The 26583-nt window shown below is 44.0% G+C and overlaps 1 protein-coding gene across 4 annotated transcripts in view; it reads left to right on the top strand.

Moving 5' to 3' along the window:
- Positions 1-335: 335 nt before the first annotated feature.
- Positions 336-26583, top strand: part of B3GAT1 (beta-1,3-glucuronyltransferase 1) — a 58239-nt gene continuing 31991 nt past the window's right edge. For all 4 annotated transcript variants that reach the window (XM_087970114.1, XM_087970112.1, XM_087970113.1 and 1 more), the window contains exon 1: positions 336-724. The gene's annotated coding sequence lies outside the window, so the exon portion shown is untranslated. The remainder of the gene's footprint in view (positions 725-26583) is intronic.

Genomic DNA, 26583 nt, shown 5'->3' with positions numbered 1-26583 from the left:
CCCACCCACCCCTGCTTAAGTGCAATAAATTGGTACAGGCCATTATCCAGCATCAGGAGCCCTCTTATTCTCCAAGGGGGTGGAGGGGGGGGGCGGGGGCCAGGGCTTAAGGAGAGCGAAGCCCATCAGACACAAATGTGAAGCCAGCCTCTTTTTCCCCTGCTCCCTCCCACTGCCCTTTCCCTCCCCTTCCTCGTTCATTCTCTCTTCCTCTCCTCCTCAAGGCTCTCTTCCTCGTTCCTTCCTTCTTTCCTTTCTCTTCGAAGCCGCTCTTGTTGCTATTACTATTATTATTATTATTATTTTCCCTCCCTCCCTTCCGAGGCAAGCCAACGCCAAGCCAGGGTCTTTACAAGAAGACAGAGAAGCAGGCAGAAGGGAGAAACTGGTGTGCTGTGATATATACACACACATATATTATTTTAATCCTCCTCCTGTTTATCGCTCGGAGGAGGCAAGGGAAACGGAGGGGAGATTGCTTGGGATTATTATTTTTTTCCCCTCCCGAAAAAAAAACAAAAACCCCCACAACCACAACAACAACCCAACAAAGCCACAACCAAACCCCCCAAAAAAGGCAAGCGAGCAAGCAATGGGAAGGAGCAGTTTGGAAGAACCTCGTGCAAGGCGATGTTTTGAATTGTGCCTCTGTTTTCAAGGATTAAAGGATGAATAGGCAACGGCTGCGATGAAGAGAGAAGGCGATTCAGGCTCCCTGAACAAGGTACCTCTCTCTCTTTCCCTCCTCTCCTGCTAACCCTCCCCTCCCCCCTCCCTTATTTCTTTTGCAGAACTAGACACAGATCCTTTATGCTCGTCCGTCTCTGGAGGGGCGAAGTGAGGCAGGAGCAGAGGATAAATAGGCTGGTCTTAGATTTAAAAGCTGCAATGGGTTCCCAGTGACCCAGGTTTTGGGTAAAAGGGCAGGAGGTTTGAAGGCGCTGCTGTGGAGCTCTCTAAGCTACTGAGGAGTTGCTAGGGAAGGTGGGGATGAAGCCGGCGGTACCTTCATTGTTGAGTTAAAACCCCTTCCCTTGCTGCCCCCACCCCCCACCCTTGGAACCAGACCAAATATGATTCCCTCTTCTCCATCCTTCCACCTCTTGCATGTAGGACTTGGGGAAGAGAGGTTCCTTTCTCTTTGAACCCACCACATTGCTGGTCTTCCTTCTCTCTCCACCCCAAATGGTCTCGTGGTGGGCAACCGTTCCAGACGTGCCGTGGACAAAGCACTGCAGCTTTCTGATACCCCAACACCCCCCCACCCACCCACCCAGCACCCATGAGGCACACACAAACGCAGGTCAATATAGGCATGGCAATCTCGATGGAGCAAGGAAGAAAGGGTTTTGGGGAGGGCCCTTTGGTTTGTTCCTTGGGGAGGGAGGGTTTGAAGGAAGAAATTGCCTTCTTGCATTTCTTCTTGGTCTTACCAACCTTTCCTCCCGGTCTCTCACCCAACTCCTGGACCGATTGGAAGAGGGGAAGCTAATCTCTTTGTGAAGGGGAGAATGGGAGGCAGGAAATCATATTTTGGGGGGAAGGTTGGGGAGGTATGGAAAGAGACGTCTTTCTCCCGCTTGGGTGGGGAGCGGGGGTTGGACTAGATGACCTAGAAGGTCCCTTCCAACTCTGATTATCTGTTATCTGTTATCATGCTGCAAATCATACTTTCGTGGTGGGGTCTCTGTTAGGGGTTGGTGTTCTCCTGGAATCTCCTGGGTCTCAGAAAGAACAACTTGACCGGGAAAGATTAATGGGGAGCATTGGATTCCGAGCCAAATTTGGTGGAATGAATGATCAAGTCTCGTTTATGCATGAAGCTTTGGCCATCCAGCTCCTGCAGTCAGCCAATGTGTCGGAGGTCCCTCAAACCAGTGGAGTTGCCAAGTTACTCGGCGTGGGGGTTCATGTCTTGGGTTGGAAAACTCAACCCCTTGACTTTTGGAGGGATAAAAGGTTTAATTTCTCAGTCCAGGAGATGCAACAACGGAGACCATCACCTTGTGGGGAGGGGAACCAACCCCCAACTGACAAAAATCCACCCTGGTAATGAACAGAGAGGGGTCTTTGCCTCTGGATCCTATTTACTTGCACTTTCCTAAGCTGTCAATCATGGGAAGATGTCAAAACAGCTAAATCCAAGGCACTAACTGTGCTTTGGGGAGAACTTCCATATCATTTGGATAGTCTGGTCAGGGGAAATGCAGTGAAATTATATGTGGACATCTGGCCTGTAATGGAATTTGGTAGGATTATTAATTTTAAGCATGTTTGGGGCTGTTCATGCCAAAGGATGTTAGTTCAATCTTTGGCATTTTCAGAGGGAGCCCTAAAAAAGGAGGGGGGGAATTGATTGGAACTCAAGTGGGGAAGATCATATTGAGTTAGATAGCTTAAGTTCTGATTTAATCCTTAATATTGTTTCCTTTCTTTGAAAGAATGAGTGGCTTCATTTTTTCTTCTTCTTAGAATCGAATCCATCCAATAGGTAACATCTTAATCGTGTTGCTCTTTAAAGACAGATAGATATAAAATCAATAAATGTTACTGTCTTTTATAGGACTGGGTTGTACAAGAAGGGTAGTTAGGGAGGCTTGTTCGTTGCCCAAGGTATTCTTATTAGATGAAATCTTGGTCGCTCACAGTGAAGACAATGAAAAATGTGGATTTCTGGAAACCAGAGATGATGTAGATAAATGAGCTGGAGATGGAGGTACAGAGGGCATACAGGTATCTGGAAATCTAAGCAACCAATCTTGCAAAAGCTTCAATTGGTCTTCCAAGGCCTGGCACCTAGAGAGAGGCACCAACATCCCCCATTATATGCTTGGGGTATTTTCAAACATAAATGCAGGTTCTTAAATGTAGGTTCAATCAATGACACATATGTATTTTGGGCTTCAGTATCACTGCCCAAGTTCAAAATCCTGGAACAAACAATTGAGTGTGACTCCGATCACCAAGATCGCACAATGCAAGCAAAGGCAACAGCTAGGCAATTGTTCTGATGGGGTTACGTTGCATGCCTTTGGGGTGCAGGATTTCTGAATTGAAAAGGGGTGTGTGGAATGTTTGGAAATGAAAGGAAGGCAAGCTAGGTGAGGATGGGTATGCTAGTGAAAACTCTCACCATGGCTGCAAGCTTTGGCCCATGGCCAAATTACAGCATCTCCTAAAAATAGGAATTCTTCTAATTAAATGCTTCCATCCTATCCAGCATAATAACCAAGAAGTTTTCCAAAGATCACAGATTTCTGATCCAGAAATTTCTGGATGACAATTGGGATAGGTCAGTCTGTCTGTGATTTCTGGGTACCCCATCTCAGCCACTAACTTTTGGGTTGGGACTGCCCCTTTTTGTAGTTGAAAACATCTGGGAAGCAATTATGAAACACCAGCCTTTGTGCTTTAAGGGTCTGTTGGGCATGGCTTAGTGTGGCTTGGGTTTTGCTGATGGCACTTGAGAGACAGCAGTTTTCCCCTGCAAGATTAGTTCCTTCAGAACGGGTTGGATTTTTAGCTATCTTGATGTTCAACCTTCATGGTCTTTGGCTATCTTGGATGAGAGTCTAAGGGCTTTGGGATAGGGAGCCTGCTAGAACTCAACATGAATACACAAAAATTGTATAATATAGCAAGATGTCCCTATTTTGTACTTTGCCATGGTTCAGTCCCCAGCTAGAGGTCTTTGATCGGAAATTTATCCTGCTTTATATAATTTATGTCACTTGACCCACACCTCTTCCCTCTCTGTATCAACTCTAAAGGTTTATTGTGGACTGTTTCGGGAGGGAATAAATGTCATAAAATTCAGCTTCTATCAACAAGACTTAAAAAGGACTGAGATTGTCATGAGATTTGACAGAAAATCAAACTGAACAGGCCATATATCCCATCTAGGTCTAGGATGAACGATATGGAGATTTTTAAGAGGAAGCAAAGCTTTCTTAAAAAGAAAAGGTGGAATTAACTTATCTTAGAATGGCTTCGGATATTGCATAAATCACAAAAAAATTACCACACAAGGTTGTAAAATCTTACTCAGAAAATTCTGTAGAATTATGAGGGAAGGATAATAGCTTTACGCATGGGAGTTAAAACACTTTTTTCACACCATAGGGAATTTGAAAAAAAAAAGAAACAAAGAAAACTTGTTTTTTTTTTTTTAATGAAAATGGATTTTAAACAATAGAGGTGCTCTGAGGGTTTTCCTATTAATCTTCATCAGCTAACAGATCTTTCTTTGGGTGGCAGCCCAAAAGAAATTTCTGGAAGGCTGAACCAGCAGTTGATCTGTTGGTCCCCAGATCTTGAACATTACCCACATTTCCCAATAAAGAAATGTACTGATTTGTCATTATTTACCTAACATCTCAGGTAACCATCTCTGTTTAGCGTAGAGCAGGCTCAGCCTTGTGGAAGAGTTGAGGGGTTGGTCAACAGCTCAAGCAAATCCGCTTCCTTTTGAGGAACAGGACTCTGGCCATCTGAAGAGTCCACAACCAGTTAAACCAATGGAATCAATTTACCATTTGAATTCATGCAGAGAGGGGGGAAAAAAACCTATTATTTTAACTAGCAGGTGGTAATCATAGTGAAGCCATCCAATCAAAATGCAAGGTTATTGGGAAAAGGGCTGACCTGAACTTCACTTTTGTTGTGGTTGTTCAATTGCTAAGTCATGTCTGATTCTTCGCAACCCTATGGACCATAGCTCATCAGTCCCCATCCTCCACTGTCTCCCAGAGTTTGCCAAATTTATGTTCATTGCATTGATGACACTATCTAGCCATCTCATCCACTGCTCCTTTTGCCTTCCCCAACAGCAGATGATAGATAGATAGATAGATAGATAGATAGATAGATAGATAGATAGATAGATAGATAGATAGATAGATAGAGTATAAGATAGATAGATAGATAGATAGATAGATAGATAGAGATAGATAGATAGATAGATAGATAGATAGATAGATAGATAGATAGATAGATGACAGAGACAGATGATAAAGATAGAGAGAGATTAAAGAGAGAGAGAGATACCATAGATAAATAGATGATAGACAGACAGACAGACAGACAGACAGACAGACAGACAGACAGAGATGATAAAAATAGATGGGGGGAGGTAGAGAAGTAGATAAATAGATAAAAAGATAGGTAGATAGATAGATAGACAGACAGACAGAGAAAACAGACAGACACATACACACAAATAAACATTCGCCACAGTTTCTCCCAAGGTCACATCCACAGAGCTGATCTAGAGATTCCCACCAGATTAAGACAGGAATGGTTCCCGCTCCCCGCTATTCTATGCTAGACTGCCTCTGCAATTAGCCTGGTTAACCAATCGATCTTCCCTAATTTATCCCATCTCCCTTAAAATCTTTCAAACCAATCGGTACTCCTACCCAATTTAATATTCTTTAGGTTCAGCAGCATCTTGCCGGCTTAAAGAAAACCGACTCTTAGGAGAGGCCAACCTTTAGGAACTCGTGTGTACTGATTACTGACATTTTCCTCCAGAAAGTAGAAGAAAGAGAAACAGGGTTTTGGAGCAGAGGGAAGAGTCGAGACTTCTGTTCCAGGAATCCTGTTTGCCTTTCTGTTCTGTCCTTGGTGATTTGTGGCTTTCCACCCAGAAGCCTGGAATTGCTTTATCTCTGCCTTCGATTGAGTTTCAAGGAAATGAACCGTAACCTGGCGTAGAGCAGGAAAAGCGATTAATTCTAAATGGGTAAGAATCACATCTGTCTCCTTAATCCAATAGGAAAGAGTTGAACAGTCTACTCTGAGAATCAGCTAAATATTCCCTTCCTTACACAGTATAGTAGGGCACACCACCTGGCTGGGGAATTCTGGGAGCTGAAGTTCACAAGTCTTAAAGTTGCCAAGGTTGGACAACCTTATTATCAAGTAAAGTTTTCATGGTCACAGAGAACAGTGCTTGCTAATGGAAAGTCTAACTTCACAATCCCTGAAACGGGGTGAGATGGATCTCTCTCTCTTTTTGGACTGGTCCAGAGATGGTATTCAACCAGTTCTGACCAGTTTTGGAGAACTGGCAGTGGAAATTTTGAGTAGTTTGGAGAACCGGCAAATGCCACCTCTGACTGGCCCTGCCAACCCCATCTCTTCTCTGCCTCCCATTGAGTCCCAACTGATCGGCTGCGTCTTCTTTGGTTGCCCTGCACAGGAGAATGGAGCTGAAAAGCAGGTTCGTGGGGTGAGGAGGGAATGGGGATTTTACAGTATCCTTCCCCTGCCACGCCTACCAAGCCATGCCCACCAAACCATGCCCACAGAACATGTAATTTTTTTTTAATCCCACCACTGGACTAGTCCATTTCAAACAACCAGTGAGGATTCCATTTTTAACCACCTGGCTTTAGAAAAACCTCAAAAGTCATTCAATACCACCTATTACAATTCTTCTAATCAAAGGCTGGAGGTTCCTTTGACTATTATTATTTTTTTAGCAAGTGACTTTTCTTCTTTGCATCTCCTATGAGTTCTTATATCAGACTCCATAGGGAAGATCTCTTTTCCCTTTTCAGCTTCTCTTCTAGTACAACATAGTTAATATTCTACACGCACCTGCGTTGGAAAGAAGCCCAAATTCGCACAAGTTTTGCTGGCAACAGCCTGTGTGCCTTTCTCCCTCAGGGGTCAATAAACTGTCTAAATCTCCCAATTTTGCACACCGAAAGGAGGGAATCAAATGTCTGTCAAACCTCCTCTATGATTCTCAGATACAAACACAGGTGACTCGAGGGTGGTTAGCCAAGGGACTGCCTTCCCTTAAAGCAAGCCCAACATTTGTCACAGAATGAAAAGGATTCCAAAAAAAAGAAAAAAAAAAAAGCAAGCTGCAGCAGATGTTCGTGGAAACCTGGCAACTCTCCCAAATCTTCCTGAGCGATAGATTCTGATAATGCAATTTGCATGGGCTGTTGATATCTAATGGCTGGGCACCTGGAAAAAGCTGGCATGGATTTCTCTTGATGCTTGGAATGAGGAGGAAGGCATTGGGTCATTTCAGGTTACCGAGAGAAAGGATCTTGGGGGGGGGGGAGGAATCAGAAGCAGCAGGCAACTGAAAATAGAAATTCACAACTTTGGACTTCGGTGCCAGCTGGGGTTGCATCAACAATCTTCCGAGAGATGCATGCAAAACCCATGTACTCCCAACAACTGAAGTCCTGCAAAGCAAGGATGAAAACACACAGAGACCTTCTCCGGTTTCTAATGTGGTCCTCAGATCTCTACCGAAAGCCACCGCCGAACAGTATATTTCAAAAGAGAGGAAGGACATGGGGGAGTGATTCATTTAATCCACCTCCTTTGGTTTGGTTAAATCAAAAAGGGAATTAAACCCACTTCGGTTTCATCCTCGTTCCATCTGGTTTTGACGATGGGGACCTGAGGCAGACTCTGTCAAAAGTCTAGTGTGTTTCTTTCCCCCTGGAAAAGAGTCCAAAGATCTTCAATACAGGGAGAATATATCTTCTATCGCCAGCCAATTAAAATTGAGGTTCTAAAGGGAAGGAAGTTTGGACCAGCCCAGGAATGCTGGCTGGGAATTCTAGCCATTGCAGTCCAAACATTTCTGGAAGGTCCAAGATTGGTGAGGCTGGGCTGCTAGGATTTTGTACCTGGCCTCTGTCTTTTTAGATACCTTCCTGGTCAAGGGCAGATCCCAATCCTTGAAGGAGCTTCATTAAGACTGGATAAGTCTAGGATATAGTTATACAATTGTAATATTTTAGGGCACATTCATCAGCCAAACTGGTTCATTGAGAAAGAGGGTTGCGTGAACTCTGAAATCAAAATGGCCTGGCTTTTGTTTGTATCTCTCTGATTGCTTCCTTCAAGCATTGTATGCACAATCAAGGAAATCAAATGAGGTGCTCAGGTGGCATTGTTCAGATCTCATTTTGGGTTGTAATTTGGTTTTAATTCTAGGTGGGGGGGGTTTCCCCCCAGTCGTACGAATCTAATATGGAGAAACTGGGCTGTGATTGGCTAGCTTCATGCAAGAAAGGAGATGGTTAAATTAATTTTTAGGATTTTTTGCACCTGGAGTTGGAAATATGACAGCCCCCCCCCCAAAAAAAAGCTATGTGCATGATTCTCTTGTTCCACTGTACAACACAACTCACATTCATGGTGTTTTACATCCATTGGTTTAGGGGCATCTTTGCTCTATTAGTGTCAGGATGATTCATCATTAGCAACAAGGTGACGCTTTTGTGCCTAAGGCAGGACTAGAACTCACCATCTCCTGGTGATTGGCCCAAACTCATCCAGCCATTTTTCATCTCTAAGGTGGGACTAGAACTCACCATCTCCTGGTGATTGGCCCAAACTCATCCAGCCATTTTTCATCTCTAAGGTGGGACTAGAACTCACCATCTCCTGGTGATTGGCCGAAAGTCATTCAGCCATCTTTCATCTCTAAGGTGGGACTAGAACTCATCTTCTCCTGGTGATTGGCCCAAAGTCATCCAGCCATCTTTCATCTCTAAGGTGGGACTAGAACTCATCTTCTCCTGGTGATTGGCCCAAAGTCATCCAGCCATCTTTCATCTCTAAGGTGGGACTAGAACTCACCATCTCCTGGTGATTGGCCCAAAGTCATCCAGCCACCTTTCATGCTTAAGGTGGGACTAGAACTAACTGTCTCCCGGTGATTGGCCCAAACTTACTCAGCTGACTTTCATGTCTGAGGCAGGATTAATGCTCACACTCTCCTGGTATCCAGCCTGATGCCTTAACAGTTAACCGCGGCACCAACTTGGTTGCTCCCCTTCCATCCAGAGGTGTAGGAATTGAAGAAAAAGATAATTTCTCTAAAGTACGCCCTTTTTTCATCTGCATTCCATTCCTAGAGTGATGGCCAGCTTTGACAAGCTGGTGGGGCCTTTCCTCCTTCTGGAAATTTCTCTCCTGTCCTTACCACCCATCTGCAGTACAGGCAGGTATTTCCAGACGTCATTCATAAAAGTCTCTAACGAGCGCATGATTAATTTAATAATTCATTTGATATATCTGTGAGAGGATTAGCAATTCTGACTGGCGGTTGTTCGCCGTCCAGGTTGATAATCTCAGAAAGTTAAGTCTTTCTTCTCCTCCGCTTGTCAGGTAAAACAACTGGAATTTCAGTTGACATGCCTGCCTGCAGTTGTCCATTTAATGATCCATGAAAACATACAGAAAAAACATGAGAGTCCCCCTTGTAATTGAACACAGGGCAACAAAACATCTTGTAAACCCGTGCACATTTGTAATTCAAGACCCGTTTGCGCAATTGGCACAACGGCAGGGGTGACGTTTTCTTTTGATTGCAAGAGAAAAAGGTGACAGCTCTGAGCTGGAAAGTTCAAATATTGCTTCTCCTACCAAAGCAATAAAATGTACCCAAACACAATATTAATTCCAAAAAATTTTTTTTCCCCGATGGACATGAGTTGTTTCTTATTTGGAGAAGCCCTGAAAGGGTAATAGAGTACGACGCGGGAGAAGAGCAGGCAGAGCTGAGGCTGCAGAGTTAAGTGAGTCATCAGCCTAGCATTGTTATGTTCCCACAAATGGTCTAAGTCCAACTTCTTGCCAATTTAGTATTGAACTTTAATTGGCTAGATTCTTGTGTGTAGGTTTCAGCAGTTAGTCTTCTTAACTGCCATCTCCCACAACATTATCTTCTTCTTTTAAAGACCCCGTAATCCCTTGCGGGGTGGAGTCTTGAGCAACTGAATGGAGCTGGGTGTTTACTGGCCAGATGCCCTTCCTGTCACCAATGTGGAGATTGTTTCAGCAGATATATACTCAGTGTGCCCAGAGAGAGAAATATCTGCCCCTATCTAGGATCGAACTCACAGCCTCCTGATTGTGAGGCAAGAGCTCCACCTCTAGGTCACCGCACCGCTCAACTCCTGCATGGCCCTGATTCTCTGCTACTGATACAACCCAGTTCAAGCTTTGCTATGACTTTAAGGTTCTGTGTGTATCTTATGTGATGGTGTAATGTCATGGCTTCTGAGCGAGATCTTGGGAGACCAGAGGCAGAGCTACTGACTGGACAACCGGTGTGGAAATATATTCTCAGCCCAGAAAAGGAAAAGGGGTGTGAGGAGCATATAAGAAGAAGTCCTCCTTAGTTTTCCAGAGAATAAAAAAATATATGGAGAAATACTTGCAGGATTCTGTTCATGTAACCTTATACAAAAACAGTTAGTATTCCTGCTGAGCTTCCTCCCTGGTCTAACTTGAAGGGCTAAGAGGTGAAGAAGGGAACAATTTTTCATGTTTGGAAACAATCTGACTCACAGTATAGATCAGTGGTGGGGTTGAAGTTGTTTAACGACTAGTTCGGTGGACGTGGCTTGCTGGGCATGCCTTGCCTAAGCCAGCGTGCAGCTTTCCCCACACCAGCTGAGACCGGCAGCACCAATCAGATGAAAGGATACAGAAGAGGGGCAGATGGGAGGGCCAATCCTGTGCTGTTCTCTTCTTTTTCCTCTCAGATTTTTTCCCTCCTATCAGCCGATCATCAGCTTTTTTTTACTACCAGTTCAGGCGAACCGCTCCAAACCGGTAGCATACTACCACTGGTATAGATGAGTATCTCCCAATGGTGTCAACTTTAAGCTGAATGGGCTTCAACTTCCAGAATTACCAAGCCAGCATTGAAAAATTCTGGGAGTTGAAGTCCATGCAGTTTAAAATTGCCATGGTTGAGAGACACCATTATAGATGGACACAAGGCAGGTCAGAATCATATCCTCCGACTTGAGGATCCAGACTCCGGGCATTTTAATTTCATCTTTAACAAGACCGATATGGGGATATTCTTCATTTTCCCGGTGACCAAATTGTGCTAGGCCGAAGCAGGAATGTGAAGCCATGGCCGTAACGGATGGTCTCCATAAATGTTTAATAGTCTTGGCCTCTGGCAGTGCTAAAATAGAATTCACAGCTTCGGATTTTTTAATTGGGGAACTTTCTCCATTATAGGTCAAGCATCTTTGGAGAGAAAGGTGGATTTGCAAAGGCTAAGCTCCCTGTTAAAATATACACATTTAACGCTTTGCAGCTTCTCTCTGGAAAACCAGATGTGGTGGTTGCTCAGGCCCCAGGTGGTTTCGCCCAGGGCTGGGCTAAAAATATCAGGCTGATGTTTGAGCACTGGAGCTGAAATTCTTGATGATTTCTCTCGGTGCCCTCTCTTTCCGCCATAAGCTTTTCTCCAGCAAACCCTGAAGGAGAAGAGAAGTCCCCAGAAAGTGTAAGTGACACTAGGAGAGAAAAAAAGTGAGGTTGGCAGCTGAGTCTCCTTCAAATTATGGAAGAAAGATTTTGCTCTTGGTGGGAAAATGGCATTTTAGAAGCGTCTGTGGTTTTGGTACCATCTTTGGCTCAAACTAGCAATCTTTATACAATGAAGAGGAGGTCCATTTTTCTCTGTTTTGACACACCCCCCCCCAAAAAAAAACCCCATGAAAACTAAAATTATGGCTTACAGAGGCAAGTAGGAGAAACATACAATATGTATTTTGAGTATGCGAAGTTGAACTTCTCCTTATTTTCATTCTCCAAAGAGGTTAAGCTATAGCAATATACTAGTTTCCTGATAAGCACATCTTTTCTTCTTCTTCTTCTTCTTCTTCTTCTTCTTCTTCTTCTTCTTCTTCTTCTTCTTCTTCTTCTTCTTCTTCTTCTTCTTCTTCTTCTTCTTCTTCTTCTTCTTCTTCTTCTTCTTCTTCTTCTTCTTCTTCTTCTTCTTCTTCTCTTCTCCTCCCTCTTCTTCTTCTTCTTTCCTCCTCCTCCTCCTCCTCCTTCCTCCTCCTCCTCTTGGTGCCTCTTTCCTCCTTTTTTCACTCCTTGCTCCAGGAAAGTGCTTGTCACTTCCTTTATGTCAGATTCTGAGACAGAGGTTCTAGAATGCTAGTTACACAGCCTTGCAGCTCCTCCTCAGTAGCCAGAGGAGGAGGAGGGGGGAAACCTGGGGTGAAATTGACCAGTGTTTTCTCTCTTCATCACAGTGGGGAATCCTGGCTAATTTTCCTTCTTCCTTTCCATTTTGTATGGAGCACATTTTTATCACTGCAGTCAAATTTGGCTAAGGCACAAGGACAGATCCAAACTAATTCCAGTTTGGAACCCTGCAGGATTTGCACTCGAAGAGCTTTTCCCGGGTAACTTTCCAAGCTCCATGGAGAGATCCTCACATGGCTGCACATTGAACATCAGCATGCCTGGTCTTTTCCCCACTGACAGCTGCCCAGCTTTCCTGCAGTACCTGCACACAGCTGTATGAATGTTGTTCTTTTGTGACCTCTCATCTTTCTTCTTCATTTCCCAAAGTTAAGAGAACATGAAGAGCTGCAGCTAAGCCAAGCCAAGCCAACCAAACATAGGGCAGGATTTCAGGGGGGCTTGTGAGTAACCAGCAGAGGCTTCCGTGCCAACTATTATTCAGGCACATTAACTAGATGATAAGGTTGAGATTTGCAGGGGTTATTAATTCACATCCATCATCATAACGGAGCTGTAAAATGAGCCATTAATATTGGAACCTAAGTAAAGGGAATGCCACCAACGGATCAGCAAAATGAATAGCAGGATTTTGGGACCCACCCAAAGGAAAACAGCAACTGAGGTGTTTTTCTTTTTTTTCTTTTTTTACAATAACACCTTTTGCCAAGATAAAGATTTACTGTAGAGATACTACGTGCTAAACCTGGCTAAGAATAGCTTGATCCAAGCTATCAATTAGTCTGTGCTTCAGTGCATTATGCAAACTCCGAAAACAAACCCATCAACGATCCATCAAATAAATTTGTGGGAAGACAGCCATAATATACGAAGAAGGGTTGCAGGATTTGGGTCTGGCTAGTCTAGAGAAAAGAAGGACTGGGGGGACATGATAGCAGTCTTCCAATATCTCAGGGGCTGCCCCAAAGAAGAGGGAGTCAAGCTATTCTCCAAAGCACCTGAGAAGGCAGGACAAAGAAGCAATGGATGGAAACTAATCAAGGAGAGAAGCAACCTGGAATTAAGGAGAAATTTCCTGAGTTAGAGCAATTAACCAGTGCCACCAGAAGTTGTAGGTGCTTCATCACTGGAGGTTTTTAAGAAGCAACTGGACAGCCATTTATTCAGAATGTGTAGGGTCTTCTACTTGAGCAGGGGTTGGACTAGAAGACCTCCAAGGTCCCTTCCATCTCTATTCTATCCTATTTGCCCAGCACCAAAAATTATTTGGAAACCTTTCTCACTTCCCAGTACCACAATCAATTTCATGTGCCTCTCTATCATAGAGATGGATAATTCCCATTTTTTTCAGTTCCTTCAGCTGTTTCTATTATAGCTTTACATCGTTCCATTGTTGTATCTGTGGCAAAAATTCCTTTTGAAAATTCAAATACAAACTCACAGGAATTTACACATTTTTTTGCAAGCAAGTTTCTACAACACAAAGCCCTTTTTAATGTCATTTTCCCTAAGTTATGTTTTTTTTTACAGTAACATTTCCCTAATGGATATATTTTTCTGTGCCCAATTTAATGGAAGAACTGCACTACAAATTTGAGGGAACTGTGAACCTCAGAACGTTTAGTCTATTTGTAAATCGTATTATCCTTTTTATCTTTTTTTACTTTGAACTTGGGGGATTGCAAAATAGATTAGCATTCATTAAAATGCAAAATGGATCCATTTTAATTCAGGAAGTGCTTGCTTTGTCTTGAAATTTCAAAACGTTTGGGTATTTGTGATGGCTTGAACTGAGCATCTGATAAACCCAACCCTTTCTGGAACTAATGATAATCTTTTATTCAAACTTGCCTCAAAATCCCTCAAGTCAAGTCTTTTATGATGCTTACATTCTGGGAATGAAGCTGAGAAAAATCTGTAGTGGAGGACCTGGAAAATCACTTTCAACCAAAGTGAATGAACCTGTCAGACATGAAAGATCAGGTTCACATGTGAAGGTCCAACTGAACTGTCTTATTGCTAAAGACTTATGCATAGGAATCTTCTCTAGATTCTTAGAGTAGATTAGAGCTTGCCTGGAGTTAGAGACAAATAAACAGAATTCCAAGGAGGTTGGACTTAGTTTGCTTGTGGCTACGTAGGGATTCTAAGCAGATCCCTCTTTTAACCCCACTGCAGGTTCTATCACTATTTTTGGTACAAAACCTGAATTAAAACAAACATGCCTAACTAGGTCATGAAGCTTCATTCACTCAACATGCTTGGCCAAGGTTAAGCTTGCTTAATTGTGTGTGTGTGTAAACCCAGTTTGTTAGTTTCTGATGCAATGTGCTCTGCAAATTCAGGACATGGATTAATTCAGTTAACCAAGTTTTAGTGTGCTTATATATTAGCATAAGGAAGATCTGGATATTATTCATCTTTGATGGAGAGGTCCTTGACTTCTCACCAAAGTCATAGGTTTCATTTCTTGCCCTGTTGTTACATCCTTCCTCTGGCCTGAGCTGCTGACCACAGAGCCTTGGATGAGCCTGGATTTGTTACTACACTCCCAAGCCTTCAACCCATTTAACCTCAACAATTTATCTTTTAATAACCCTGCCAACATTATTTCTCATCTCTGCTTTGTGCAGTGTTCTCAGCTCACACTTTGCTCATCAATCCCTTTCTTGTCTCACCACCTTATTCTCATGACAACAACACCATAATAGAAAGAGACACCCTGTGATGGCAATTATTTAACAGATGGTAGAGGCTGGGTGGATCCTTGATTCATGCAAATGTGCAAGATATTTGGCAGACTTAGCTCTGTCCCAAGAGCCTGAATTAAGGAGGTGCTCGGTTTCCCCACTGAACCCTAAAGGGTAGCAGCTAGAGGGGGTTTTCAAGCATGGGTGGGGTTCAGCCGGTTCGGACCGGTTCAGGCGAACCGGTTGTTCCGATGGCCCTGCCCTAGTCTGTTCTTTATTTCCGTGTTTTGCGCGGCACAGCAGATTGCCGCGCGTCAGCTGTTTTATTCATTGGGGCTGCAAGTAGAAGGTGAGTTTTAGAGCTGAAAATGGGCAGTTCTCAAATGCTGCATGCACTCGCTCACCGTATCAGTTGTTACACTGGTTGAATCCCAGCAGAGGTGGTATTCAGCAGGTTCTGACCAGTTCTAGATAATGGAAATTTTGAGTAGTTCAGAGAACCAGCAAATCCCACCTCTGACTGGACCTGCCCCCATCTATTCTCTGCCTCTCATTGAGTCCCAGCTGATCGGCTGGGTCTTCTTTGGTTGCCCTGCACCGGAGAACAGAGCTGGAAAGCAGGTTAGTGGGATGGGGAGGGAATGGAGATTTTACAGTAACCTTCCCCTGCCATGCCCACCAAGCCACGCCCACAAAACCAGTAGTAAAAAAAAAAAAAGAATCCCACCCCTGATTTCAAGAACTTCTTTTCATTCTCTCAACTTCATGAAGTTACTTATCTTAAGTGAAAGACTTCCAGCTAATTTCAAGCTTCAATCTGGGGGAAGACTTGAACGCTTCTGCAGACCAACTTTGCACCTCAGAAGTTCCACACCCGGTCAGGTTTCTCACCGGCTGCACTCAGGATCTCCATATCTCTTTTTAAATAAATAACACACTGGTTAAGACACAGTTGAGATAATGAATGGGCTGGAGATATGGGCAAGACATCTCAAGTAGGCTGAAGAGCAGCTAGGCAGGGACGGAAGAGAGATTGCATTTCCACTTAAAGTATTTGGCATGTCTGGCTTTATAAGACCTGATATGTGTTCATTGGACTGTGAAATTAGTTAACTTTCTTCGGGTTATGGACTCCGTTGACAATTGTTAGGATAGTACTACAGTTTAAAGATAACGTGCGGCTGGGTAATTGAAGATCTGGAGCGCTGGTGGGACAATAAGAAACACATGATGTAATCTTTGGAAAAGCACACCAGGATTTTGCTCGACATCCTAAGACCAGGCCTGTAGTGCTGACGATAGCTATTACATCCTTAGACACAGCTTGACTTATAAATCTCTAATACAGGGGTGTCAAACTTGATTTCATTGAGGGCCGCATCAGGGTTGTGTTTGACCTCAGGGGGCCGGGGTGTGCATGGGCAACTCAATGTCACTCATGTCGAGGGCACCAGTGGTGGCCAAGTGCTGAGGTAGGACTTCCCTAAGACCCTTCCTCACTCTCATTATAATCTTCCTTCCTTCCTTCCTTCCTTCCTTCCTTCCTCCCTTCCTTCCTTCCTTCTTCCTTCTCCTTTCTTTCATCCTTCCACTCTTATTTTTCCTTCCTTGCTCTCTCCCATCTTTCCTTCTTTTGCTCTTCCCCTTTCTCCTTTCCTTTCCCTTCCCTTCCTTTCCTTTGCTTTCCCTTTCCTTTCCTTCCCTCTTATTTATTTTTTCCTTCCTTGCTCTCTCCCATCTTTCCTTTTTTTTCCTCTTCCCCTTTCTCCTTTCCTTTCCCTTCCCTTCCTTTCCTTTCCCTTTCCCTTTCCTTCCCTCCTTTCCTTTCCTTTCCTTCCCTCATGCTTCTCCTTTCTTCTTCCTTCCTCTCTTTCCTTATTTTCCCTTCCTTACTCTCTTCCCAACTTCCCTTCTTTTTCTTTCTTTTTCCTCTTTCCCTTTCTCCTTTCCTGTCCCTTCTTGCATGCTCAAATACAAAAGGGGAAACATTTCTCCTTTTTTGTTGTTTTTAGTTTGTTTGGATAGCCCTCTGCCAGCGAAAATGGAGCACACACCCCCCCCCACACACACACAAACAAGCTCTGTTTTTGCTGGCAGAGGCACTGTGGGCCGGTCCTTTGCTGTTTCCAGGAGGGCCCCATGGACCAGATCTAACCACCTTGAATTTGACACCCCTGCTCTAGTGTGTTTTCAATGGATACATGGTTGGAATGTCCACAACTGCCATCTCACTTTGCATAGATTGAAAGTCATTGCTGTCCAATGAAATCCTCCAGATGTTCATTCTACGCTTCTGCCTTTGATTCAAAGTTCTGCTCTTAGCAAAAATGCCCTGAGGGTGGATCTAGCTGAACCTTCCTTCCAGGGATTCAAATTTCTTAACAACTGGTTCTGTGGGCGTGGCTTAATTTGTGGGTGTGGCTTGGTGGTCATGTGACTGGCTAGGTGTGGCTTGCTGACTGAGCATGGCTTGGTGGTCATGTGACTGGCTGGGCGTGGCTTGTATGTAAATATTGTAAATATTGATGTAAATATTGTTGTTGTTTTTAATTAAAAAAGAGCAACTTTTACCCAAAATCAGGCAAAGCAGGCAGGCAGATTGAGTTGCTCACAGAATCACAGATTCACTCAGAGATCTACCATTCTGCTATCTGCTGCCTGAGTCTGCACTGAAAAATAGAAGCTTCAGTTCCTAAGGAAGGTTCAGCTCTGCTTTTAGATTAGCTAGAAAGCAAGAAATCCAACAATTTCCTGCTTTCTAGCTAATCTAAATCTCCCGGCACAGAAGAACGGCTGATGGTTGTGGGGAAAAAAGTAAAAATAGCACTTAGCAGGCAAGTTTGATGGCGCACATGCTAGGTAAGGAGTGAATGGGCAGCGAGGGGAGGAGCCAGCCAGTAGCACGATTTGCCGGTTCTCCGAACTGGGCAGAATCATAACAACTGGTTGGTTCTATAGAACTGGTCTAACCAGGTAGCTTCCTTCCACCCGAATAGAAAACCACAGTCTGTTTCCTCAAAAGCAGGTTTCTAGAATTAATCTTTGGGGTTATGACATCATTCTCGCCTCACAATCGAGAGGCTGAGAGTTCCATCCTAGGTAGAGGCAGATATTTCTCTGGGCACACTGAGAATATAGCTGCTGAACAAAACTCCAGACTGGCTACAGGAAGGGCATCCGGCCAGTAAAAACACTCTGCTAGCTCCATTCAGTTGCCCAGATTCCACCCCATAAGGGATTATGGGGTCATTAAACGAAGATGTTATGACATCATTCGTATTTCCAGAAACCCACCCTTAAGGATCAGGAGACCAGGAGGAAAGGAAAGATGTCTGAATTTTGTTTCATAGCAGTAAAATGGGTGCATTTGCAACTCAGAATAAATACCTTTGGGGTTGTGATGTTTCTGAGGCAATCCACTTTTGAAAAAAAAAAAGAATTTTTTTTAAGCACTTAATGTTAGCTGTGCAATTAGTGGAAAGATGAAGGGGGTGGGCAAGTAGGGTGTTCATGCATCTGTCTGAAATAATGATGACTTGCTATTCATTCAAAGAGTTGGCTAAGTGCCTTTACCAAGCAGGAAACAATATATTTTTTTTCTCTCTCTCTCTCTCCAGAGATGAGATAATGGAATGAGGGTTGGGCAGGGTCTCTGAAGGTCAAAGAATTCAAGTAGCTTCCCAGCGCAGCCGTCCTAACACAGACATCTGTGACAGATGACTCCCCGGCGTGGGTTTGAAAACTTTGAAGGAAAAGTTGTTCATCGTCACTCTGGGTCATTGATTCTGATGTGAAGCAATAGCACTTAGACTTATACATTGCTTCACAGTGCCTTTACAGCCCTCTCTCAGTGATTTACAGAGCCAGCCTCTTGCCCCCAACAATCCAGGTCCTCATTTTATGACCTCGGAAGGATGGAAGGCTGAGTCAACCTTGAGCCGGTGAGGATCGAACTGGTGGCAGAATTAGCTTGCAATACTGCATTCTAGCCACTGCACCAACACAGAAGGGAGGGAGGAAGAAAGGAAGGAAGGACTAGCAATAGCCTTTAAACTTATTACTGCTTCACAGTGCTTTGCAGCCCTCTCTAAGCAGTTTACAGAGTCAGCCTCTTGCCCCCAACAGTCTGGGTCCTCATTTTACCAACCTCGGAAGGATGGAAGGCTGAGTCAACCTTAAGCTAGTCGGGATCAAACTCCTGGCTGTGGGCGGAGTTAGCCTGCAATACTGCAATCTAACTACTGTGAAAGGGAGGGAGGGAGGGAGGGAGGGAGGGAGGGAGGGAGGGAAGGAAGGAAGGAAGGAAGGAAGGAAGGAAGGAAGGAAGGAAGGAAGGAAGGAAGGAAGGAAGGAAGGAAGGAAGGAAGGAAGGAAGGAAGCAAGGAAGCAAGCAAGGAAGCAAGCAAGAAGCAATAGCATTTAGGTTTATAATTTAGTTTTTAAAAAGATGTTGGATAACCATTTGTCTGAAGTGGTGTAGGGTTTCCTGCCTAGGCAGGGGGTTGGACTAGAAGACCTCCAAGGTCTCTTCCAACTCTGTTATTCTATTCTATTCTATTCTTTCCTTATTCTATTCTATTCTAAGAAGGGAGGGAGGGAGGGAGGGAGAGAGGGAGGGAGGAAGGAAGGAAGGAAGGAAGGAAGGAAGGAAGGAAGGAAGGAAGGAAGGAAGGAAGGAAGGAAGGAAGGAAGGAAGGAAGTCATGTTGGTACAGTGGTTATAATGCATAATTGTAGGCTAACTCTGCCCACAGCCAGGAAGTTCGATGCTGACCTGTTCAAGGTTGACAGCCTTCCATCCTTCTGAGGTGGGTAAAATGAGGACCCAGATTGTTGGGGGCAAATAGGCTGACTGTAAACTGCTTAGAGAGGGCTATAAAGCACTATAAAGTGGTATATGTCTAAGTGTCATTGCTATTTACAACTTTCCTTACCACTATTGTTAAGTGAATCACTGAAGTTGTTGTTGTTTTTTTTGTAAATTTTATTGGTTTTTAAAAACAAACATAAACAAAGAAAACATAAAAACATCAAACTTTCTTCCATAGGTATACAAACAGTGTGTCGGTTGGTTTACAAATTATTTTGTGCATCCATTTTGTAGTCTTCAATTACAGTTACATTACATAAAAGCTCATATTATCAATCAAAAATTAAATACCCTAGTATCATTATTAATCAATCATTTGACTATAGTTTTATTCATTCATATTTTATGAGGTAACCATAGTTTACTTAGTTTATTTTATAACAATTCATATTATCCTCCCAAATCTATCCTAAAAACAGTTGTTAAGTGCAGTATCGCAGTCATTAAGTTTAATCTGGCTTCCCCATTGACTTTGCTTGCCAGAAGGTCGCCAGAGGGAAATCACATGATCTCAAGACCCTGCAACCGTCATAAATGCGATCCAGTTGTCAAGTGTTTGAATGTTGATCACGAGATATGCAACGGTTGTAAGCGTGGAAAACGATCCAGAGTTCCTTTTTTTCAGTGCCACTGTAACTTCAAATGGCTGCAACTTGTGGTCTTCCTCTAATCTGTGAATTATTGAGAAGGAGTCTAATGCAAGAATTTTCCCAGTTTCTACCTGGGAAACCCTAGAGAAGGATCGGAGGCATTCAGGAGGACTCTGACATCTTCCATGTTGGATGCATTTATTATCAAGGGGAGGTTCAAAACATTTGAAAGGGCATCAGGTTTAGAACAGAGCAGCCCCCTCCCCAAAGTAAATTTCCCCCAATTTGGTTTGGTTGGATCCAGAGGTGGTATACTCAGCTGGTTCTGACCGGTTCTGGAGAACCAGTAGCAGAAATTTTGGAGTAGTTCCGAAAACCAGCAAATCCCACCTCTGATTGGTCCCACCACCATCTATTCTCCGCCTCCCATCGAGTCCCAGCTGATCGGCTGGGTCTCCTTTGGTTGCCCTGCACCGGAGAACGGAGCTGGAAAGCAGGTTAGTGGGGTGGGGAGGGAATGGGGATTTCGCAGTAACCTTCCCCTGCCATGCCCACCAAGCCACGCCCACAGAACCGGTAGCAAAAAAAATTGAATCCCACCACTGGTTGGATCCATCTCCATTGGAGAGCAACCATCCCAGTTGACAGTAAACTTGTAAAACCTTTCAAATGTTTTCAATCCCCCCCTTGATAATAAATGCATCCAACATGGAAGACATAAACCCACACACGGGGAGTGGATACCAAACTGACAATCCTTCTTCTGCAGGCTCTTTGACGCTTATGTAATGACCCATCTTTGGTGCCAGAACGGTAGTGACAGCTGTAATAATAGCAATAAAATTTGCTGGGTTGATTTGAGCTGCGCTGTAATTACTGCGTGATTACCGTATTCTTACCGCAGCCCATACCAACAAAAACAACAACTACAATTCCTCCTCTGCTGCCGTCATTGGCAGCTCGTGACAAGGATTCATCTCGTGCGTGATCTGTGCCCCCTTCAGGATCTCGTCTGGATCACTCTCAGCTGGTGATGGTGTCCATCAGACACAGATTCTGAATTTCTTTTCTGGCTGCCACCGAATGTGACTCGTGGCTTCAGCACATAACAAAGCAGATCGTTTATTTTAAAAAAGATGCTGAGACTCTAGAAATAGTGCAGAGAAGAGTAACCAAGATGATGAGGGGACTGGAGGTTAAAACATACCGATGAACTGTTGTAGGAACTGGGCCTGGCTAGTCTAGGCAAGAGAAGGACCAGGGGAGACAGGATAGCGGCCTTCCAGTATTTGAGGGGCTGCCACAGAAAAGAAGGGGTCAAGCTATTTTCCAAAGCATCCAAAGGCCGGACAAGGAACAATGGATGGAAACTGAACAAGGAGAGATTCAACCTGGAAATAAGGAGGAATTTTCTGGCAGGGAGAACAAACAACCTATGGAACAGAACTGCAGTGGTGGTATTCAATTTTTTTTACTACCGGTTCTGTAGGCGTAGTTTGGTGGGTGTGGTGTGGCTTGGTGGGTGTGGTGTGGCGTGGCGTGGCGTGGCTTGGTGGGTGTGGTGTGGCTTGGTGTGCGTGGCTTGGTGGGTGTGGCGTGGCTTGGTGGGCGTGGCTTGGTGGGCATAGCAGTGGAAGGATATTGCAAAATACCCATTCCTTCCCCACCACTCTAACCTGCTTTCCAGCTCCGTTCTCCTGTGCAAGGCAACAAAAGAAGACCCAGCCAATCAGCTGGGACTTGGGAGGCGGAGAATAGATGGGGGCGGGGCCAGTCAGAGGCGGGATTTTCTGGTTCTCCAAACTACTCAAAATTTCCACTACCGGTTCTGCAGAACTGGTCAGAACCTGCTGAATACCACTCCCGAACAGAAGTTGCCTTCAGAAGTTGTGGGAGTGCCCATCACTTGAGACTTTCACGAAGAGACTGGACAGCCATCTATCAGGAATGGTGTAGGGTCTCCTGCTTGGGCAGGGAGTTGGACTAGATGACCTACCAGGTCCCTTCCAACTCTGTTAATCTGTTTCTCTGCTTCGTCCATGACTGGCTCTCTGTTCCGTTGATTTTATAGGCAGGTGAAAGAGTCCTTGACGTAGGACCCCAATCGAGCCCCGATTTTCTATAGCTAAAGCGAGACATTTTGTTAAGTGAGTTTTGCCTCATGTTGTGACCTTTCTTGCCACCGTTAAGTGAAGCACTGCAGCGGTTAGTTCTTAAGTGAATCAGGGCTTCCCCGTTGGCTTTGCTTGTCAGAAGTTCACGAAAAGAGGGATCACACGTGACCCCAGGTCAGTGCAACTGTCGTAAATGCGAGCCAGTTGCCAGTTGCTTTTGAAATTCAATCAGGTGAGCATGCGGATGCTGCGATGGTCATAAGTGTGAAACACAGTCATGAAATCACTTTTTTTCAGTGCCGTTGTAACTTCAAACGGTCACTAAATGAACTGTTGTAAATTGAGGACTTCCTGTGTTTGATCTGGATGGATGGGTATGCAACTCAATACATTATTATTGTTTTCTTCTGGGCTCCCCCTTCTTGCTTTAATATGGGTGGCATCACATTTTCCCTTCTCCTATTTCCGTAATATTACAGACTAGCCGGATACCCGTCCACACCAGGATTTTTAGGGTTCAGTCGTAAAGATCTGGGTTTTGATTCTAAAGCTGATCCATCCACTTTCAGATGGAGGAGGGTGGGACTGAGGATAACTGGGGGAAGCTTTGAATTGATGGGAGAGAAAAGGGGGACCAGGGCAGGAATTGCTTCATGAAAATATTCTGGACTAGCTCTATTTCCGTGCTTTGCTATGAAACTATGTGGTTGGGCTTAGTTTTGGGGGAGGAAAATAAGGGGGGGATTTCTGCCTCTGCCTACCAGCATCCATCGGTATTCATCTGGCTAGCGCCCTGTCAGTGTGTGAGAGAGTTGAGGGCTGTTTGGAAACTCAAGCAGTATTTGCTGTGTGAGCAAGAAGGAGACAGCAGGGAGCCTGGGCGTGGCTTAGCTCAACCATTCTGTACTAAAGCTGTTTAGTGCTGTGAACCTAAAACTGAAACTCCTCTCCTCTGCTTGTGTTTTGCATTTGGAACAGATTTCTTTTCAGGTGGGGAGGGGGAGTAGAAGTCCTTAGCATCAGAGTGTATTAATAACAATATACAAAATACTAATTCTCTGATGGTCATTTTGAAAAATCCTTACTTAGTGAGCATCTAGAAGCCAAAAGGAACCTGCGTGCCAAATTTCAAGTTTGTAGGCTTTACGGTTCTGGAGATTTTGTGATGATGCGCAAGTGGTATTTCGCTTTTATATAGAGAGACGATAAATCTGGTTCAGGGCCTCTTTTTAAAAATTGAATGTTCCTTCCGTTTAACAAATCAAATGTAGAAATGAAGATATCTACTGCCTGTAGAGTGCCACGCTCACAGAGTTCCCAGTTGGGAAGTATTTGCTCTATGAATAAGCAATTGACTTTCATCGTTCATTATGTCAGAGTACAATTAACAAATAGAACTCTGCCATGTTCTCAAATACTTGACAACCAATATTAATTCTGGTGGTTTCCAAAGTTACTCGGTGAAATCTGCAAATTCCAATTACAGGCCAGTTGTTCAACACTAGCAGACAGCTTATCAAACAGAGGAAATTTACATTTACAGTGATAATATAAACCAATTTGGATCTGCTTAGTTAATTTCACAAAACCGATGGATTTCTTTGTTCGAATTCTTTGAAAGAGCTGCACGCTTACAAAGGAGCAGTTCAATCCGGCGCGTGTTAGAAGGAAGCCGAGGGCATTTGGTAGTCATTACGCTCAAAATAAGTGTATATAAAAATTAATTTAAAAATAGGGATGGCAAATCTCCAGTGACTTTGTGGGGACATAAATCCCATGTGAGCTTTTTAATTAACTTCAGTGCAATTCAGAGCAAATAATAGGGCTGGGAAGGCCTCCGCTTTCAAACAAGCACAATTTTTGTGTGTGCTGCATTTATGGAGAGAAGCTATACAACCTGGAAAAGACACGACTGTTGTAGGGAGCTGCCAACATGAAGCACTGGCTGGGATCCCTGATCAGGATTTAGAAGAAAACCATAGGTGGATTTAGCCTTGACCAAGATTCCCCAGAAGTCTGGCAGAAAACAGTTAAGCTAAATAAGATGTGCTCGGCACTAAATCTGTAGCTTACAGATGCCTTACCTAAAAGTAAGCCCCACTGCAGTCAAAGGAGTTTAATCTCAGCTTATTTGGGTCCTAATACAAGAGAATATTTGTAGCTCAGGGTTGAACTGTGGGATCCTTGATGCTCTTTGAACTTGGTTGTTTCTTGCAGATGTTTCATTACCCAAGTAGGTAACATCTTCAGTGCTAGAAGGGAGTGGAGTTTGCTCTCTGTTTATATATAAATGGCTTGCTCTGTCTGTCTTTAAGAGGAAGCATTCAGGGGTGGGATTCAAATTTTTTAACAACCGGTTCTGTGGGCATGGCTTAGTTGGTGGGTGTGGCTTGGTGGTCATGTGACTGGCTGGGTGTAGCCAACTCAACATCACTCACATCGAGGCATGCATCTCCTCGCCTGGCCTCTCATGACTGTGGGGAGGCTGCAACAGTCATAAGTCACTTTTTTCAGTGCCATTGTAACTTTGAATGGTCACTCCACACAAGCAAAGTACCAGCAAAGGAGGGGGAAAAAAACTCCAGAGGAGTTCCAGAGACAGGAAGTCTAGTCCTGCCAAGAATGTAATAAGGGTTAACGGAGAGGCAGTTTCTGTAAGCAACACCAGAATGTTTCCTTCCTGCCTTCCTTACAGGATTAGCCCAGTAATTTCTTCTAACAATCGGTTCTCCGAACTGCTTAGAATGTTAACAATCGGTTCTACCAAATAGGTGCAAACTGGTAGAATCCCATCCCTGGAAGCATTGCTTTCTTCTGGATAGTTCCGTACTGGGGCATAGTTTATACTATTTGAATGTTGGTTTGGTATTGATCCTGGTGTTAATCTCTGCTTAAGTAGGTTTTGATTGCTGGTGAGTTTCTGTTTGTGTTCTAGTTTTTTTATTGTCTCTTTTGAATGGTGAAGAGAGCAAACCCCATTCCCTTCTAACACTGATGATGTTACCTAGTTGGGTGATGAAACGTCTGTAAGAAAACAACCAAGCTCAGAGACCATCAAGGACCCCACAATTATTTTGGTCTGGTGGGCACACCTGGAAAGTTGAAGAATGTGGTGGATGCCATGATACATACCATGGTTACCCCAAAGAGGTGTCTGCTCACGAAATGGCTGCTGGAGAAGGCATGATGGGTGACTTACCTGTTAGAATCAAAATGCTGGTACACATTCTTGCTTCAAAATATATATATATATATATATATATATATATATATATATATATATATATATATATATATATACAGGCAATTATGAGCTACAGACATGTTGGGAGCGCCAAAGTGCTTCTGGGTTGAAAGGATTGAATGGTGACATCACCGTTTCCTGGGGGATGCCCAGTTGGGGTCCTTTCATGCAGTGGTGGGATTCAAATTTTTTTACTACATGGCTTGGTGGGCATGGCAGGGGAAGGATACTGTAAAATCTCCATTTCCACCCCACTCCTGGGGAAAGTTACCACCAGTTCTCCGAACTACTCAAAATTTCCGCTACTGGTTCTCCAGAACTGGTCAGAACCTGCTGAATACCACCTCTGCTTTCATGTCCCCAGGACATGTAAGGAGTTCCCAAGTGCTCCTTGAGGTACCCATTTATCTACTCGCAGTCGCTCCCTTTCAAACTGCCGAGTCAGTAGGTACTGGAGCATGTGATGGGAGTTACCCTGTCCTGAGGCAAAAAACCGGGTCTCAAACACGAGCCTGCCAGTCGTCAGCCGAGTGTCCTAACCTCTTGAACCAGTGCACTCTCAAGGCATTTATGGAAAATTCCTGCCACATAAAGCAATTGGAGACAAAGGGCGGATGATATGCCCTCCTCACCACTCACCAACCTTGTCCCCAAGAACAAAACCCAAGCTAGATGTCATTTAGTTTCAGTTCTCTCAGGGCGTTGCTGCCTGTTCTGACCCACACCCTTTTTCAACAAATCAAACACAATCCAAAAGGAACAGAAACCTTGTAATGCTTTTACAAAATAATTAGCTGTGATAAGCACAAGCCTTGCCAAACTGTGCAAGACTTGTCAAAAGATAACAGACAAGAAATAATTTGCAATACAAGAATCTTCAGATACAAACTCAGGATACTGGAATGTCCACGAGGCTGGAGTTTCAAAACGTCTTTGCCTTCTGCAAAGTACATTCCTTTCACAGCTGGCTTTTATCTTCTTGAAGGAGGGGCCATTACCTTGCAGCCTTACTCCTGAGTCACCCGTGCTGTTGCAGCTGCTCTTTCCTACGAGCAGCCCTGCACACACACACA

The sequence above is a fragment of the Notechis scutatus genome, chromosome 7, assembly GCF_049901735.1.
Source record: "Notechis scutatus isolate UNSWTSFEM ecotype Mainland chromosome 7, rNotScu1.2, whole genome shotgun sequence".
Lineage (NCBI taxonomy): Eukaryota > Metazoa > Chordata > Lepidosauria > Squamata > Elapidae > Notechis > Notechis scutatus.
This window is presented reverse-complemented; position numbering and strand designations above follow the sequence as displayed.